The following is a 15,958-nucleotide window of genomic DNA, read 5'->3' on the forward strand; positions in this document are numbered from 1 at the left end:
AGATGTCTCTCTTATTATTAGGGAAATACAAATTGACATCACACTGAGATATCACCTCATTCCTGTTAGAAAGACTACTATCAGGAAGACAAGAATCAACATTTTGTCAAGGATGCGGAGCAAAGGGAACCCTGGTATTGTTGCTAGGAATATAAACTGGTGTAGCCTGTATGAAAAGTATTGTGGAGATTTCTCAAAAAATTAAGAATGGAAACATCTCATGATCCAGCTATTATTCCACTTCTGGGCATTTATGCAAAGAATAAAAAACCACTAAATTGAAAAGCTATCTGCACTCCCATGTTCATGGCAGCATTATTTACAATATCCAGATGTGGAAACAACCTAAGTGTCTACAGGTGGATGACTGAACAAAGAAGATGTGGTATATTTATAAAGAAGTACTACTCAGCTATAAAAAAGGTGAAATCATGCCATTTACATCAACACAGATGGACCTAGAGGGTGTTATACCAGGTGAAACAAATCAGACAAAGAAAGACAAATACTGTAGAATTTCATGCATGTGTGGACTATAGAGAAACAAAGCAAAAGAATAACAAAACAAAACAAAAACAAACTCATAGGTACAGAGAATAGAATTGTGGTTATCAGAGGGGAAGGGGCTGGAAAGTTGGTGTGGATGAAATTGGAAAAGAGGTCTTCTGTCTGGTAGTGGATAGAAACCAGACTTTTGGTGGTGAGCATGATGTGGAGCATACAGATGTTGAAATACAAAGCTGTATACCTGAAGCTTACATAATGTTATAAACCAATGTAACCTCAATAAAATTTTATTAAAAATGTACAGTGTTAGGGTTAGAATGAACTTCCAGAGAGGACAAGTGTGCCGAGGGAAGACACAGGATGACCTTTAACTGCAAGGGTAGCAATATGTGACTCATTTAAATTTGCATCTTATTAATATGCATCACATTTTAATTCTCTCTGTCCACTGCCCAAAAATAGGGGGTGTAGCCTTATCCTCTGTCTATAATTCTCTAGGAAACTGTGTACCACCAGAACTTCAGAACTAGTAGTTCTCATTGCCTTGGCTTTGATTTCATTTGTGCCAATGGAGCTGTTTAGATCCTAGATGTTCTTTGTCCAGCTATAATTCAAAGGACAGGACTGGGACTGCTCCGGGCTCTGGGAAATGAAAGCTCTAGCTTGCCAATGACGCAGACCATCTGTGAGACTACCTGCTGCCCCCAAGCTTCAAGCCCAGCCAGCTTTCATCTCTGCCAACCTCCAGTGATGCAGAGAAACCATTGTCAAGAGTCCAGAAGTGGGGCTCAGGCTTGGAACTTTGCTTAGAAACCACACTGCTTTTCCCCTCTGCCCCAGCCCCTGTGCACACTTAATTTTCTTGTTCATCTGGGACTCAGTTATGCACTTTTTGTGGCCAGTATACAGGCCTGGGGAGAAATCTGATTTTGTTTTTCCTGACACAGAGCCCCAATTCACTCTGCTTCATTTAGATTTAAGTGCTGCCAATTCCCAATCTTGCAATCCCTTCAAGGGTATTATACCATCACGACCAAGGGCAGCATTCAGCAGCTGGCCTCATGCCAGAGATTCACGCGGGCTGCGAGGAGCTTCCCAATGTCCAAAGCAGGAAATTAGAGGAGAGTTATTTCCACATATACTGGGGCAATCATTGGCTCCAAATTTACTACCAGTGAATTTAAGCCTGATCTAATGACACTGTGAGTTTTTACCATTACTGTGTTTAATTTTCTTCTTAAGTCCTTATCCTTATATTAGATTGTAACTCAAGGTTGCAGGAGGATCTGACAGCCACTAAGGTAGTTTATTGACTCAGGCTACTGGGAGGGGCATGGATGAAGCTGGTTTCATGAAAGCTGAAATCAGGAGTTTGGTCTCAGTATTTGGCCTAGTCTGTGCATTTTTATTTGGGGCAAAAGTTCCCCTAATTCTGGCTTATAGTCGCTTAGGTAGGCAGTGCTCTAGGCTGATACCCTGGCTCTCCCCTGTTGGTTCCCTCTGCTGAGCAGGGTGACTTAGCTCTGCTCACAGACTAGGAGAACAGGCTAGGTATTGTCCTTGGCTTTTCTCCTCTTAGAATCCAGCAAAGATCGATCACTCTTCTCTGCAGAGGTTTTTTAATGCAGCAGGTCCCCAAATAACATACCTTGGTCAACATTGTTTCATTATAACCTTGATAAGGAAAAATAATTCATTTCTGACCAGGGCCATACTCTCCGTGGATTTTCTCTGGTTTCTTTCCACATCCCGAGGAAATGCATGTTAAGTGCATGGGTGTGTTTATATCATCCCAGTATGAGGTGTGTGTGTGTGTGTGTGTGTGTGTGTGTGTGTGACAGAGAAAGAGAGAGAGAAAGAGAGAGAGATGAGGCTCTGTGACAGAAAGGTGTCCTGTCCCAGGGTCCTGCTTTATGCCCTGAGAGGATGGAATAATCTCCATAGCGATGAAGAAAGAACAAGGTGGCATCAGGTGTCAGAGCTCTGGAGAAGGCAGCATGACATATGTGTGGGGAATCCTGGGAGGAAAAGCCCAGAAGATGCCAGAAGGCCATGCCTGTCTCTTTGGAGGTCTGGCTGTATGTACTGACTTGGGAAAGGTTTGCTTTCACTCCTGGAGTTCCCTGATGGAATGCCTGGGCAGACGCAAGCTGCAGGGAGTGCAGAGGGTACCAGGACGCCTGCTGTGGCCAAGTGGGGTTAGCCAAGATAAGCATCTGTTCCTTCTAGTTAGGGACAAAGCCAGCAAGGAGCAAGCTGCCCAGAGGGCAAAGTTGATGGCAAGAGCTAGAGAGGAGAGCCAAGGAGAAGACCAGGCAGATGTAAAATCCTCTCACTTTCTTTTCTTGGTTATTGATTTAAAAAAAAAAAAAGCCATCAATGTCCCCCGCTGGAAAAGTAAAAGAGGAAATCATATAGCTTTCACAGTGTAGATGGTAAGGGTTTTGATCATGCTCATTGCATCCCTAATAAAAGCTCTGTGAACTCACAACCTGGTCCAAATACCACTGCAAGCCTAATGTATGCCGGAGCTGTGCTGTGCTGTCTGGCTTCATTTTCTAGAGTATAATAAAAAGAGCAGTTCCTAAAATATCTAAATTGAATGAGAGAAGGGTAAACAGAAACCATGCCTACCATTTGGTTGATTGTTTTTACCTTGCCGTGAAGTTTGTTAGGTGGGCTCTTCAGCAGTGAATGCATATTCATTTCATGAAGTTATGCAACAAATGCATTGAATGCCTTCGTGGGGGCAGGCACCATGTCAGATGCTGGGAATATATGTTGCTGGGTGTAGTGGAAAGCGAGGACGTGAGACTTTCAACACCCAAGGACACAATAATTTGTTTGTGGAATCTAATTCCTTTAGATGTGAACATCTGTGGATTTTAAATTTCAGGTGGATTTAATTTTTGAACATGTACTTTATTCTAAGAATTTGATTATGGGCACCTGTAGGTTGCAATCATTCTATCATGTCTTTGTGCTGCTTGTTGGTGCACTATAAGGTGGTTATTTATTGTCATTGTTGAGTCTTGGGTGTGCTATATGGGACAGTGTGACTTCGTAAGGTTATTCTGGAAATGGAGCAGAGAGTGAATATTTAGCCTTGGACCTGGAGTCATCCTGACTCTCGTTGCATTTTGATTCTGTTCTGACACATTTCGGAACCTACTAGATGCAAAGTCTAAACCATCTATCAGTGGTCCGAATGGTGGTCCTTGAGAGGTAGCTCGGATTTTGACCGTCTCCTCCTGGGAGTACCGTGGCCACACTGATTGACCATGAAGGTCCCAAGGAAACTGGTTGAGAGGAGAGCAGAAAGCTAAAGAAGTCAGGGAGGAACACTCCTTGCTCTCTTCTGATTTCTTCTGAGTTAAAGAAGCTCAATTTGATTTCTCCTCTCCCTTAGCTCAGGGGCGTTGGAGTGACTTGCTGATTGCGAGCTGTGGGAGGAATGAAATGGGTGTGTTTGGATCAGTCCCCACTTCTTCATGGGAAGGGGTTCTGTCTGGGAATGGGTGTTCCTCTTGGTTCTGGGGGAAGGTGAGCGCCACCAGCGCAGCTGCCTGCGTCAGGCTGGGGGAGTCCACTCGGTCCATTTAGCTCACCTGTGTTTTGTTCTAACCCATTTCAGAGACTCCTGGAAACAAACTCTAAACTGCCCACTAGTAGTGTCAAGAGATCCCAAAGGAACCAAGTCCAATAAGTGGATTTATTTGGTTCTCACAGGAAGTATCAGCCTCACATCCTTTTAGAATTAAAGGGAGTGATTGGAACTCCCCACTGGGAAGCCCATTTTCTAATTGGAATTCAAATGTGGAAAAATAGAGCTATTTATTGCTCCCTCAAGACCTCATGATGTACCTCCCTGGTAAGGGAAACTTGTGGATTAAGAGGACAAAAATGCAGGCTCGATAGGAATGCTAATTTTGAGGTAGAATGCTACTGAGGGAAGCAGAGGCAAATGACCTTAACATTACTCCCTCACTGATCAGTTTGGGGTTCCCCCCTCATGCGCCCATATCACCCTGTGCCTGCCTGTCGCACCCAGTCCTCATCCAGACAAAGTGAAATTCTGCGTGTATGTTCTTGCCTGGCTATCAGCGTGGGGTCTCCAAGAAACAGACCCCAAGGTAGAATGAGATGTGGACGAGATTTATTAGGGGAACGCCTGTGAGGGATAAGCGGCAGGGGGCAGGAGCAGCTGCGGAGAACCCTCAGGCCCCTATGAGGACCTGTTACTGTGAAGGAAGAGAGGGAAGGAAGGATTGGGCAGAAAAAGCCAGGCACCATATCAGAGTTCTTTCTGAGAGAATTTTAGTCAGGCCAGTGGAGAGCTGCATGCCTAAGTAGCCCATGAGAAGCACCCCACATTGGGCAGAAATGGCCCAGTTCTGGTACCCCAACTGTCCTCTGTCACTGTCAGTGGGTACCTGTGGGCTTCATGGCGTTCCTGGAGGTGGCAACTGGGAGCTGTTAACTAAACTCGCTGCAGCAGGTTCTCTGAAAGGAGATCTGAGGCCTGTGTTTCCATGGACACCGGTGGCTCCTTATGATAGGGCCTGGCCTTGCTCTATATCCTCAGGGCTTGGACAGTGGGTGGGTCCGGCACACAACACACTGGAGAAACATTGGCTGAAACATTGTCAGGAGCACACTGTGGAGGGAGATGAAATTGGATGAGATCTGGTTGAGTTCATTTGAGAAGAAGGCAGAGCGGATTAAAGTGGGGTCTCAGCTCACAGTAATGCAGGGATGTGACTGGTGGGACACAGAGGAAGGAAGACAATAGGAGTCAAAGATTTTCAGAGGTGCTTTATTTGGGACTTGGATGCTTATTTAGTTTTGGGGCTGGGAAGGAGAGAATATAATGACAATGAGGTTTCCGACCTCAAACACTAATGCCTGGGAACGGAGGAGGAAGAGGAGATGTCATTGCAGGGGAAAATGCTGAGCTTGGGGTTAGATTAGTTGAGTTAAAACATCCAGGTGGCAGTGTAAACTAGCAGGTAGAATTATCTGCCAGGAGCATGCCAGAGGGTCCAGGTTAGAGGTATGGGCTGAGAAAAAGAGGCAATGAGATCAAGGTGAAAATAGAGGATGGACTCCAAGGATTAATTGAAATGAAACTGCTGCATAATTTGCAGACAGCTGCAAGGCCATTTTTTTGCCTTCTTTTATAGGTTTGAATCAACAGACAAAATGATATGGTTCACTTCTATTTTTGACTTATGTCTCTTGCCTGCCTGCTTTTAGCCCAAGACTGCGAGCTTCCCAAGATCGTATCTTTTCACCTTTGATACTCAGAGAACGAGAACAGTTGTTTGCAGGATTGTGACCTACTGCAGGGTAGAAATCTCACTTATTTATCTCATTTGTCTAGCAGCTAAAAAAAAAAAAAATGGCGTCTTTACAATGGGAGGTGCTTAGTTTATATTCATTAAGTTGAATTTTAAAATATGTATAGTGCTTTGTAGCCCAGTAGGTCTTGGAAGGTACATCCAGCACTTAATCTTCACAAAAATGCCAAGAACTGTCATACCTTCATTTACAAATGAGAAAGCTGAGCTTTGAAGAAATTAAATAACTTGAAATCATACAATTCGTAGGAGAGGCTGTATCAGTCAGAATAACCTGGGTCACACACAGTAACAAATAACCCTCAAAAATCTCAGCAACTTCACTACATAAAAGTTTCTTACTTATATGAAGTCCAGCAGGAAGAAGCTGAAGAAGCTGCCCTTTGGGTGATGCCTCAGAATCCCAGGCTTTTGCAAACAAATTGACAGGTAGTTCCACAATTGCAACAGAAGAGAGGACGTAAGGAATCAGGCACCAGATCTTCAACCATCCACAACCATTTCACTGTTTATTTATTTTTTTAAAGATTTATTTATTTATTTTTTATTTATACAATAGCTGGGTTACAGGCCAGAGGTGTAGGAGGGTGAGAGGATTCACCAGAGACAAAGCGGGGAGCAGAACAGGTAGAAGGACCGAAGACACTGCCGAGGGGAGCAGTGGGCGAGACAGGAGAGGTCTGCTGCGCCATGTGGGTGCCTGGGAATTGAACCCGTGCTGCAGAGGCTGCAAACAGCTTCACAGCGCTGTGCTCAACCCGATGCACCACTGGGGAGGCCCCATTTCACTGTTTAAAGGAGTCACATGGCCTCAGGGAGGAGGGAAGGACCTACTTCTGGGTGTGTGAAAGGAGGTCTAGACATGTCGGTGAGTAGTTCTATTGTCCAGCACAAAAGAAGAATTTAGGTTGAGTTTAGATTTCTGATTTCAACTGCAGGTTACATTTTACTCTTTCGCTCACATTTTACCTATTCCTAAGCATAGTTAGAAAACTGTCCACACTTATGCCAGTTTCCAATGTTTTATTAATATGCTGAAAAACTATCATGTGTGCACCCTTTTCTTATGCTTTTTGTTGGCACAGAACGAACCTGTCACTTAACATTGGGCCTTGGCGGATAAGGGCTCAAAGGGATTCATGATATCAGAGGAAATATAATCTTCGTTAGGGGTAGAGAAGGGGCTGAAGTTGATGATGCTACTTGGGTATAAGGCCCAGCAATGCCAGGTTTCGCTGTGGATTCCATTACTCCACTTCCTCTTGAAGTTCCGAAGAGGAGATATACACAGGGCTGACTTTATTGTTACTGGGATGGTGCCTTCTATTTTCCAGTCGCCCTTTCTAGCAATGCTCTTTTGGAACTCACACATTAGGCCTCATGACTCACGGGGTTTCCCACTCTGAACAAGGGCAAATCCTTACATTGGGATCTTGTCTACATGCTCACACCTACAGAGGTTGGAACCACCAGTAGCAAGATTGTGCGATGAGAGGAACAACGTGAGTGGGACTCACCAGTAGTATAGACAGAGGGCGGCTGTGGGTGGCTTAGGCAGACCCATGCGTGGTCTATTACACATAGGACTCCCCAGTGAAACTTGGCCTGGTAGAAGTCTGAGAACTTGACCTATCACATCAGCACTCCTGGAGATGAAGGGCTGCTCAGAGGGCTGTGACCTCTCGGTATTTTACCTAGAAGGAAAATGAGGGCCCCTAGATATTTGGGGTTGGTAGCAATTTAGAGGTTGAGCTGCTTCCACTTCAGCCCAGAATGGCTGTCCCTTTGCCTTAGAGCTTTGGAGGGATGCTAAAGCAGAATGAAGACCCCAGAGAGTAGCGCTGGAATGATGACAAAAGTTAGCATCACTGAGCGCCTACCGTGTGGCAGTCATGGGTGCTGAGACTATTTTATTTATCCTCACAATATTATGCATAGCTGTTTTGAACATCTTGTTCATGCAGATGAAGAACATGAAGTCCACTGTGCTGGGTTTATGTGGTGGGAGGCTTTTTGATGTTTTATTTTGTTAGTTTTGCTGTTTTCCTAGTGTTCAGAGCAGCACTGGGCGCATGTTAGGTGCTCTGGGATGGAAAATGTGTTCAATGAATAAGCCAAGGTCACTGAGCTAGTGAGCAGAGTGAGAGCCAGCAGAGGGATTTCAAAGCTCACCCTCTGAATTGCTAGGTTATTACGTGACCTCCTCTGCAGGCCTGGCACTCATCACCTCTCAGGTATGGCATCTGCTGAGCCCTGCATGTTTGTGAGCCTGGCTCTCCCTTCCCCCCATACTCTGAACACCTTGAGAGGACAAGATAAGCCGATTCCTCCTGCACGTTCCCCCGCCACCCCCATTGCTGGGGGAGCAATAGATGTGAATTACATGTTGATGGATCGCCTGGCTGCAGAGGTGGGAAATGCAGGTCCAAGCTTTTAGTGGCTGGTTTTAACTTGCCCTTGGGTAGTCCCTTCTCCCTACATACCTCCTTCTGGAAATTGAGCCAGTGTACTTACGCTGCTCCACTAGGGGGACCCAAATGCACAGGAAAAACTGCTGCCACCCTCAGAAGGTGAAGGGTCCTGCCCACCATCCTCCTGAGATGCGGGCATCTCCTGGGCCACCTCAGAGGGTGCCCTGCACAGCCCTGGCTCTGCTTTCTCCTTGCCCAAAGACAACCTTCATCAGGGCTCTGGGAGTAGATTCCACCTTGTGGGGCCAGGGCAGCACAGTTTCTGGGAGCCCTGCAGCTTCCACCTGTGCTGACATATGGATTTGCCTCAGGGCCAGGGAGGCAGGTCGTGTGGGGCTGCCAGCCTGCTCAGGAGCTGCTCCAGTTACACCTGGAAAGCCCAGAAGTCCAGATCTAGTAGATGAAGGAGGCTTCATCTTCTCCAGCAGCCCTCTTTTCCTCTGGACTCGGGGGACCCTAACCATGTAGATATTTCAATGTGAGGCCAAAGTGTATTGCACCCCTTTCTCCAGCAACAAGAACTGAGTCCTGGTTCTTTCCAGGGCAATTGGACTTGCTGAACCAGCTAGAATCATCTATTTTGACAGCACATCTTACAGGGATGGCTGTATTTGTGAAATGCTGAACAGTTTTATTTTATTACTGTTTCTGGATAAGGAAATATAGGCGAAACACTACGGGATTTGCACATCAAAGACATCTTTACAGACACATCACCCAAAGCAGTGATAGTGAAGAGAAAGATAAACAGCTGGGACTACATCAAATTAAAGAGCTTCTGCACAGCAAAAGAGACAATAACAAAAACAAAGAGAAACCCCACCAACTGGGAGAACATTTTTGCACCCAACACTAATGATAAAGGACTGATCACAAAAATCTGCAAAGAGCTGATGAGACTCAGCAACAACAAAGAAAATAATCCAGTCAAAAAATGGGCAGAAGAGCTAAAAAGAAACTTCTCTGAAGAGGAAATGCAAATGGCCAACAGACATATGAAAAAATGTTCAACATCACTTGTAATCAGGGAAATGCAAATCAAAACTACCATGAGATACCATCTCACACCAGTGAGAATGGCACATATTAAAAAAACTAGCAACAACAAATGTTGGCGAGGATGTGGAGAAAAAGGAACTCTTGTGCACTGTTGGTGGGAGTGCAAACTGGTCCAACCACTATGGAGAGCTGTGTGGAGATTTCTGGACCTACTAAACATAGAGCTTCCATATGATCCAGCAATTCCACTCCTAGGTATTTACCCAAAGGACACAGAAACATCAATTCCAAAGAGCACCTGCACTCCTATGTTTATAGCAGCACTGTTTACAATAGCTAAGCTTTGGAAACAACCTAAATGCCCAAAAATAGATGACTGGATCAAGAAGATGTGGTACATATATACCATGGAATATTACTCAGCATTCAAAAAAGATAAACACATGCAATTTGCAGCAACATGGATGGCACTGGAAGGGATCATGCTCAGCGAAATAAGCCAAAAAGAAAAAGAAAAATACCGGATGGTCTCACTCAAAGCAGGAATCTAGAAAACTTAAATAAGGGACCAGGAAAATGAATATAAGAAAGTGAAAATCAAAATCAACAAAAAAAACTATGAACCAGAGACACTTTTTGGGGGGTGGGGGGCGGGAGGGGAAGGATTGGGGTCAGAATGGGGCGTTTGCAATTGTATGGGGGAATATAAAAATAAAATTTAATAAAAAAAAAAAAAAAAAAAAAAAAAAAAAAAAAAAAAAAAAAGGGGCTATGGAGCACTTTTTCATATTTTGAACAGCTTGCAAGCATGTTGTAAGCATTTGGGAAAATTCTCAGTTCTATGTTTTCTGTAATAAAATCTAATACAAAGTGATCCCTTTCTGATGATCACTAGTTAAATCATGATTTAATTTTGTTTTTGTCATAGAGACTTTATTACTTTTAAAATCTGAGATTTTCCTTGAGGAGAATGATGGAAGATGTTCTCAGTGTCACCAATTTAGTATTCTGGGGTTAAAAGAAGTTTATTTATTAAGTTTTAGAAATACTGGCATGACTCAAAGAAGGCACAGCTTGAAAAGGGGTTGAGGATCTTCTTGCATGAAAGATGGTTCACAGTTAAGAAGTGTATATTAAGCAATCTTTTGCTAATGATTAAAGAACTGTTTTCTTTACGATGAAATGCTATTGTTAAAAGGATCTGTGAAATAACTTACATATGTTTGTTATAAAACAGTATTACATATGGATGTATTTGTCATTTTTTATTTGGCAAAGTCTTTCAATTTGAGAGTCAACAAACATTGACTAGGTGCCTTCTGTTTGCCAGATACTTTAACCAAGTCTACTTTCAATCGAAAATACTCAGCTATGTTAAAATGTGATAGTTTTAATATTAACTCAATGTTGTTTTTGTTTTTTAGATCTTTTTGTCCTTACCTGACACTCCTTGTAGGGTCTCCTCAGGGAGACTCCTTGTAGGGTTTACTCTTGTTCTCTTCCTCAATACAAGTTATTTTTTTAACAATTGCTCATCTCACACACACACAAATAAAGTTGGGGTGCAGAAGGCTGGTGCACATTAAATCTGGGCATGGCTAAATATGTCAGATGTTGAGTTCTAGAGTAATCCTTAGAAATTTTCTGATTTAAAACTTGTCTTTGACTGAGTTCCTGCTGGAGCAAGTCCTTGGCACCTCACCCAGCTGATTGGTAGCAATGCTCTGTTGGCATCTGTTCATCACTTCATTTATTATCTCACACATTTTTGGTGTGAACTGAGGGTAAAAGTATTTTTCCCCCATAGCTTTTTCTTTTACATTACTCTGCCAAGGAGGCATCTGGAATAAAAGTAGTAAAGCAGAAACAGAAAAGAGAGAGGGTTTTGACCATTGTGTGATAAAGATGCTCTGGTGATTGGTTGCCCTGTGACCTGCAGATGACATGAAGGGGACATGGTGAGCAGCTTGAGGAGCAAACCCAAGATCAAAAAGAAACCATCACTTAATAACACCAGGAGGTAGCAGACACTATGAAATGTTCTAGAAAATACCACCTGACCTCATATACTTCCTTTACTTCCTCCAAGCTCTTTTCCATACCACATCACCTCATTGACACTTGCTCACCTGAGACACTGGCTCACCTGAGACACTGGCTCACCTGGGCATTGAGAGGACTTCTGGGAAAAAGGCAGGTTGGTCACATGATCACAGTTGGACACCCCTGGGGTGTCCCTAGAGATTGTGTCAAGGAAGACAGACATAAAAGACTCCACATTATGTAGTTTGACTTATATGAAAGCTCTAGGAAAAGCAAAACTATGTAACAGCAGAAAACAGAATGAGGGGCTGACGGTTTGAGGAGTAGAGGAACAGAACCACAAAGGACATGAGGGGAACTTTGAGTGTTCTGGACATATTCTTAATTTTGAATGTGCTGATAGTTACATGTCTGCATATATTTGCTAAAACTCATATTAACTGTACAGTTTGAATGGGTGAGTTTTGAGTCCTGTAAATTACACTCCAATGAAAACATGAAACAGAAAAAAAGTACTTTAATATGAAAGACTACTAAGTGTGTTTGTGGTGCAGGATGACTGTGTCAGGCAGTGTGTTATAAGCTCTACTTTCAAAGTCTTGCAAAGGCTTCGGTGGCTTAGTGACTTCATTCAGGAGGCCAGTGGGGGAAGCTCTTCTCAGAGGCAGGACAAAGCGGTGTCCACAACAGGCATGTCTCCTTGGGCAGAGTTCTCCCAGGATGCCAGCTCTTGCTGTTCCCGGAATGTCTTTAAACCCATGCACTCATATATGGAATAGACATGAAACAAAGGGTCAAACCAAACCAAACCAAAACCAAACCCTAGAAATCTGACTGTACATTGGGGTTACCAGAGAGAAAAGGGGAAGGTGGAGAGCAAAGCAGGGAGGGCACCCAGTGGACTAGGGTGGAGGACTATGGTGGAGGACCAGGGTGGAGGACCAGGGTGGAGGACCAGGGTGCCGGGTGTGAGTGTGGTGTGCTACCATACACCTGAGCATGTGTGAACTAGACCTCTGAATGATTTACAATGTTGTAAATCAATGTTAAATCAGCAAATAAATAAACAAAATCCAAGCAACAAGGTGTCCTAAGAGACCCAGAACTTTCAGGAAGCTGCCCTCTGCAGAGGACATGTTATAGTGCCAGGACCTTGGCTGTAAGTGAACTTACAACATGATCCAGTGCAAGTGAGGCATCTGCCCTGAAAGGAAGGCCTTTTCCTGGGTCTTGGATGGTCATTTTGGGAGTGCTTTGTTTTTCCTTTGTCCTATCTATTGGCCTTTACAATTTCTGGACAGTTTGCCACAAATTTACCACATTCTTTCTCACATCGGGGCCACTATCTAGAAAAATGGCTTCCTCTCTCTCAGAATTTCTTCTGAGCCCAAGACTTCTGGAAGCTCCTTCAGTCTGCACCATGTACCTGCCTCCCAGCTCCTGGCATCTCGCTTATTTCAGTGCCCAGCGCGCCCACTGAAAGGGACCTTGGGTGCCCCCAGGGACTGTGTGATTCGTTCATGGCCGAAACTCTGGGGTCTGGCCTGAGATCTGGTCAGAACAAAACGAAAAGTCACAACTGATTGAATGAAAAAAAAATTAATCAATGAATAAAAGAATCAGAATGAATGATTTTTTCTGTTGGTCTCATTTCCAGCGTCACCCCAGCATGAGAAGGGGAGGAGGGGCGTGGGAGAAACGCTGCCAAATGTCCTCTGAGGCAGCGCCCTTCCAGTGATGAAATTGAGTGCCGCATCTCGACAGTGGAACAGATCAAAGTGGGGCTTTTGGGCAATCACAGGAGTGAAGCCCCAATGTCCTCACTTTTCCTTGCTCCTGGGGGTCCTTGGAGGGCTTGTATAATGTTGTGTCAAAAAGAACTGACTGAGGGTCTCGACCCGCAGGACCTAGGATCCCTCATGGTCGGGGGGTCAGGTTTGTGGTGGCGAACACCGTTTATGACACACGTGGCCAGGCGGGCGAATCTGCTTGGATGTGTGGTTCAGATCAAGTTTTCACAATAATCTTATGTGCAATTTATTATGTTAATTTTCGTTTTGGGGAGCGAGGCACAGGGCTTGCCAAGCCATGGAATAGCTGCTCCATGCCAGGGGTCGCGAAGCCAGGGAGCAGCCACTGAGTCCACGTCAAACCCTGGGTTGTCTGTCGCTAGGGGCTGCAACCCAAGCTGGCAGCCAGTCACCTGCAGCGAAGCCAACACCTGCAACCCACCGAGCATGGGCCTGGCCTGCACTGCGCCGTCAGAAGCTCCTGCGAGCCTCGCTGCGCCGCTGGGAAGTGGAGACTGTATTGCCAGGTGACACACATTGATGCCAGCTCTATCTGCCCTTCTCGGTGGGCAACTAAGGTCACCTACTGCCTATAAGGGGATCAAGTAAAAAGCAATTAAGCTCAATATTCGCCTTTGGTAACAAGATGACCTTTTTCTTTTTAAAGAGGAGCATAGATTATTCGAGGCCAATGATGCTAATTAGGCTTGGCTGTCTCAGCAGGATAAAATAAATCGACCCATCTACTTTTTGGAAGCAGAAATTGGGAAAGAGCCTCCTTCTGAGCTGACTGGACCAAGAACTGATCCTTGTTTCATATTAATTGTCTATGAAAATTCCCCTAGATGAAGGCAGGAGGGAAATCTGGCACCAGGCCTAGAGCAGGATGAAGAGGTGTGAAAATCCCTTCAGAAATCCTAACTTAGACACCTCTTCCATCTGCCGTATTTCTGCCTGTTTCTGCCAAGAATTATGACCCTTTGTCTCAAAGGACTTTCAATGCACTGGAAGACTCCAGAATGCTGTTGCTGTGCTGAGTAGGAGGGATGGCTGCTTCACATAGTTGATAATTCAAAACCTCATGGACCCTTGTCTGCTTAGACCAAGAGCCTGAGAGCTGGTGTTAGGAAGTCTAGAGCCAAGCTTGTTGATCTGACCCTGTTCAGTCTTTCTGTAGGGAGTCCCTGGGTACCAGGACGGCAGAAAGCCTCACCCAGCAAGTCAAGACCTACTGCATCAGGGGCAATGGAATTCTTTTTAGAACTGCGGGGCCCTGGTGGTGGGTGTGGTGTGCTGAGCCTCTGAGTTCAGCTACCTGGGATGAAGGGCTTGTCTCAGGCAGCAGCTTGCAGAGTGCCTGTAAGATACTGCCCACAGTGGATAGGTGATTCCTCAGAATGTTCCAGAGATCACAAAATGCTCTCTCGCTGTAGGGGGTGAATGATGTTACGCAGCCAAAAGGAAGAAAAATAACATGTAAGACTTAGTTTGACTGGAAGAATCCCATTTTTTGCCTTTTGGACTGAGATATATAACTAGAGGTCACTTCCATTCTTAAAAATGTCCTAGTTTGGAGGGTCCACTATGGGGGTCACTAAGTAGCACCCCACATATATAATACCCTTTCTCATCTGAATTTTTGAGTAGCTGCTCTGGGGCATTTCATTAGGTGTTATTATGGAGTTGTTTTTCTCTGGATTTGTTCTGGCTCAGCTGACAGCAATGTATTTCTAGACTCCTGAATCATTTTTATCTGATTGGTTATTATCTAGTTCTATCAGCTAGAAATAATAGGTGCCTTTTGCTGATGAAGAATGTTGCTGTTTTTAGGTGACACTGTCTTTGCTCAGATGAGGACAAATGATGACGGGTACTGGATCAATTTCCAAGTTGTGTGCAGGGTTTTGATTGCTCGAGAAGCTGTACCAAGGGCATGTGTCAAGTTGGATAGAACCCTGCAAATCCTATAGATCCCACTTCCTAGATTCCTTCTTTTGAACTCATCCATTCTAGCCTCACTGCTGATAGCTTGGCTCAAGTTTCCACTCTGTCATTGGGATCACCACCATCTGACTGGCACCTGGTCTTTGTGACAGTGGGAGTAAATGTCTCGGGTGACAGCCTGGTGATGCCAGATCCCCTCCTCTGATGGTTCCCTGTTGCTCTCGGTTAAAGTCCAAATGGTTTACCTGCAAGATTGACAGGACGCTGTGGGACACAGACCTTTTGAGTATGTTATCTCCTCTGTCTGGACATCTCTCTGCTTTCCCTTACCCCACAGTTCCTACTTACCCTTAACTGTAGCTTTGTTAGCATCAGTAATAAGGGTCTTATGGGGCCTCCCCTGGTGGCGCAGGTGGTTGAGCGCCGCACTGTGAACCTGCCCGCAACCTCTGCAGTGCGGGCTCCATCCCAGCCAGCCAGCACTTAATCTTCACAAAAATGCCAAGAACTGTCATACCTTCATTTACAAATGAGAAAGCTGAGCTTTGAAGAAATTAAATAACTTGAAATCATACAATTCGTAGGAGAGGCTGTATCAGTCAGAATAACCTGGGTCACACACAGTAACAAATAACCCTCAAAAATCTCAGCAACTTCACTACATAAAAGTTTCTTACTTATATGAAGTCCAGCAGGAAGAAGCTGAAGAAGCTGCCCTTTGGGTGATGCCTCAGAATCCCAGGCTTTTGCAAACAAATTGACAGGTAGTTCCACAATTGCAACAGAAGAGAGGACGTAAGGAATCAGGCACCAGATCTTCAACCATCCACACCAGCCAGCGAGA

This window comes from Talpa occidentalis, unplaced genomic scaffold (assembly GCF_014898055.3).
Source record: "Talpa occidentalis isolate TD23 unplaced genomic scaffold, MPIMG_talOcc4v2.1, whole genome shotgun sequence".
NCBI lineage: Eukaryota > Metazoa > Chordata > Mammalia > Eulipotyphla > Talpidae > Talpa > Talpa occidentalis.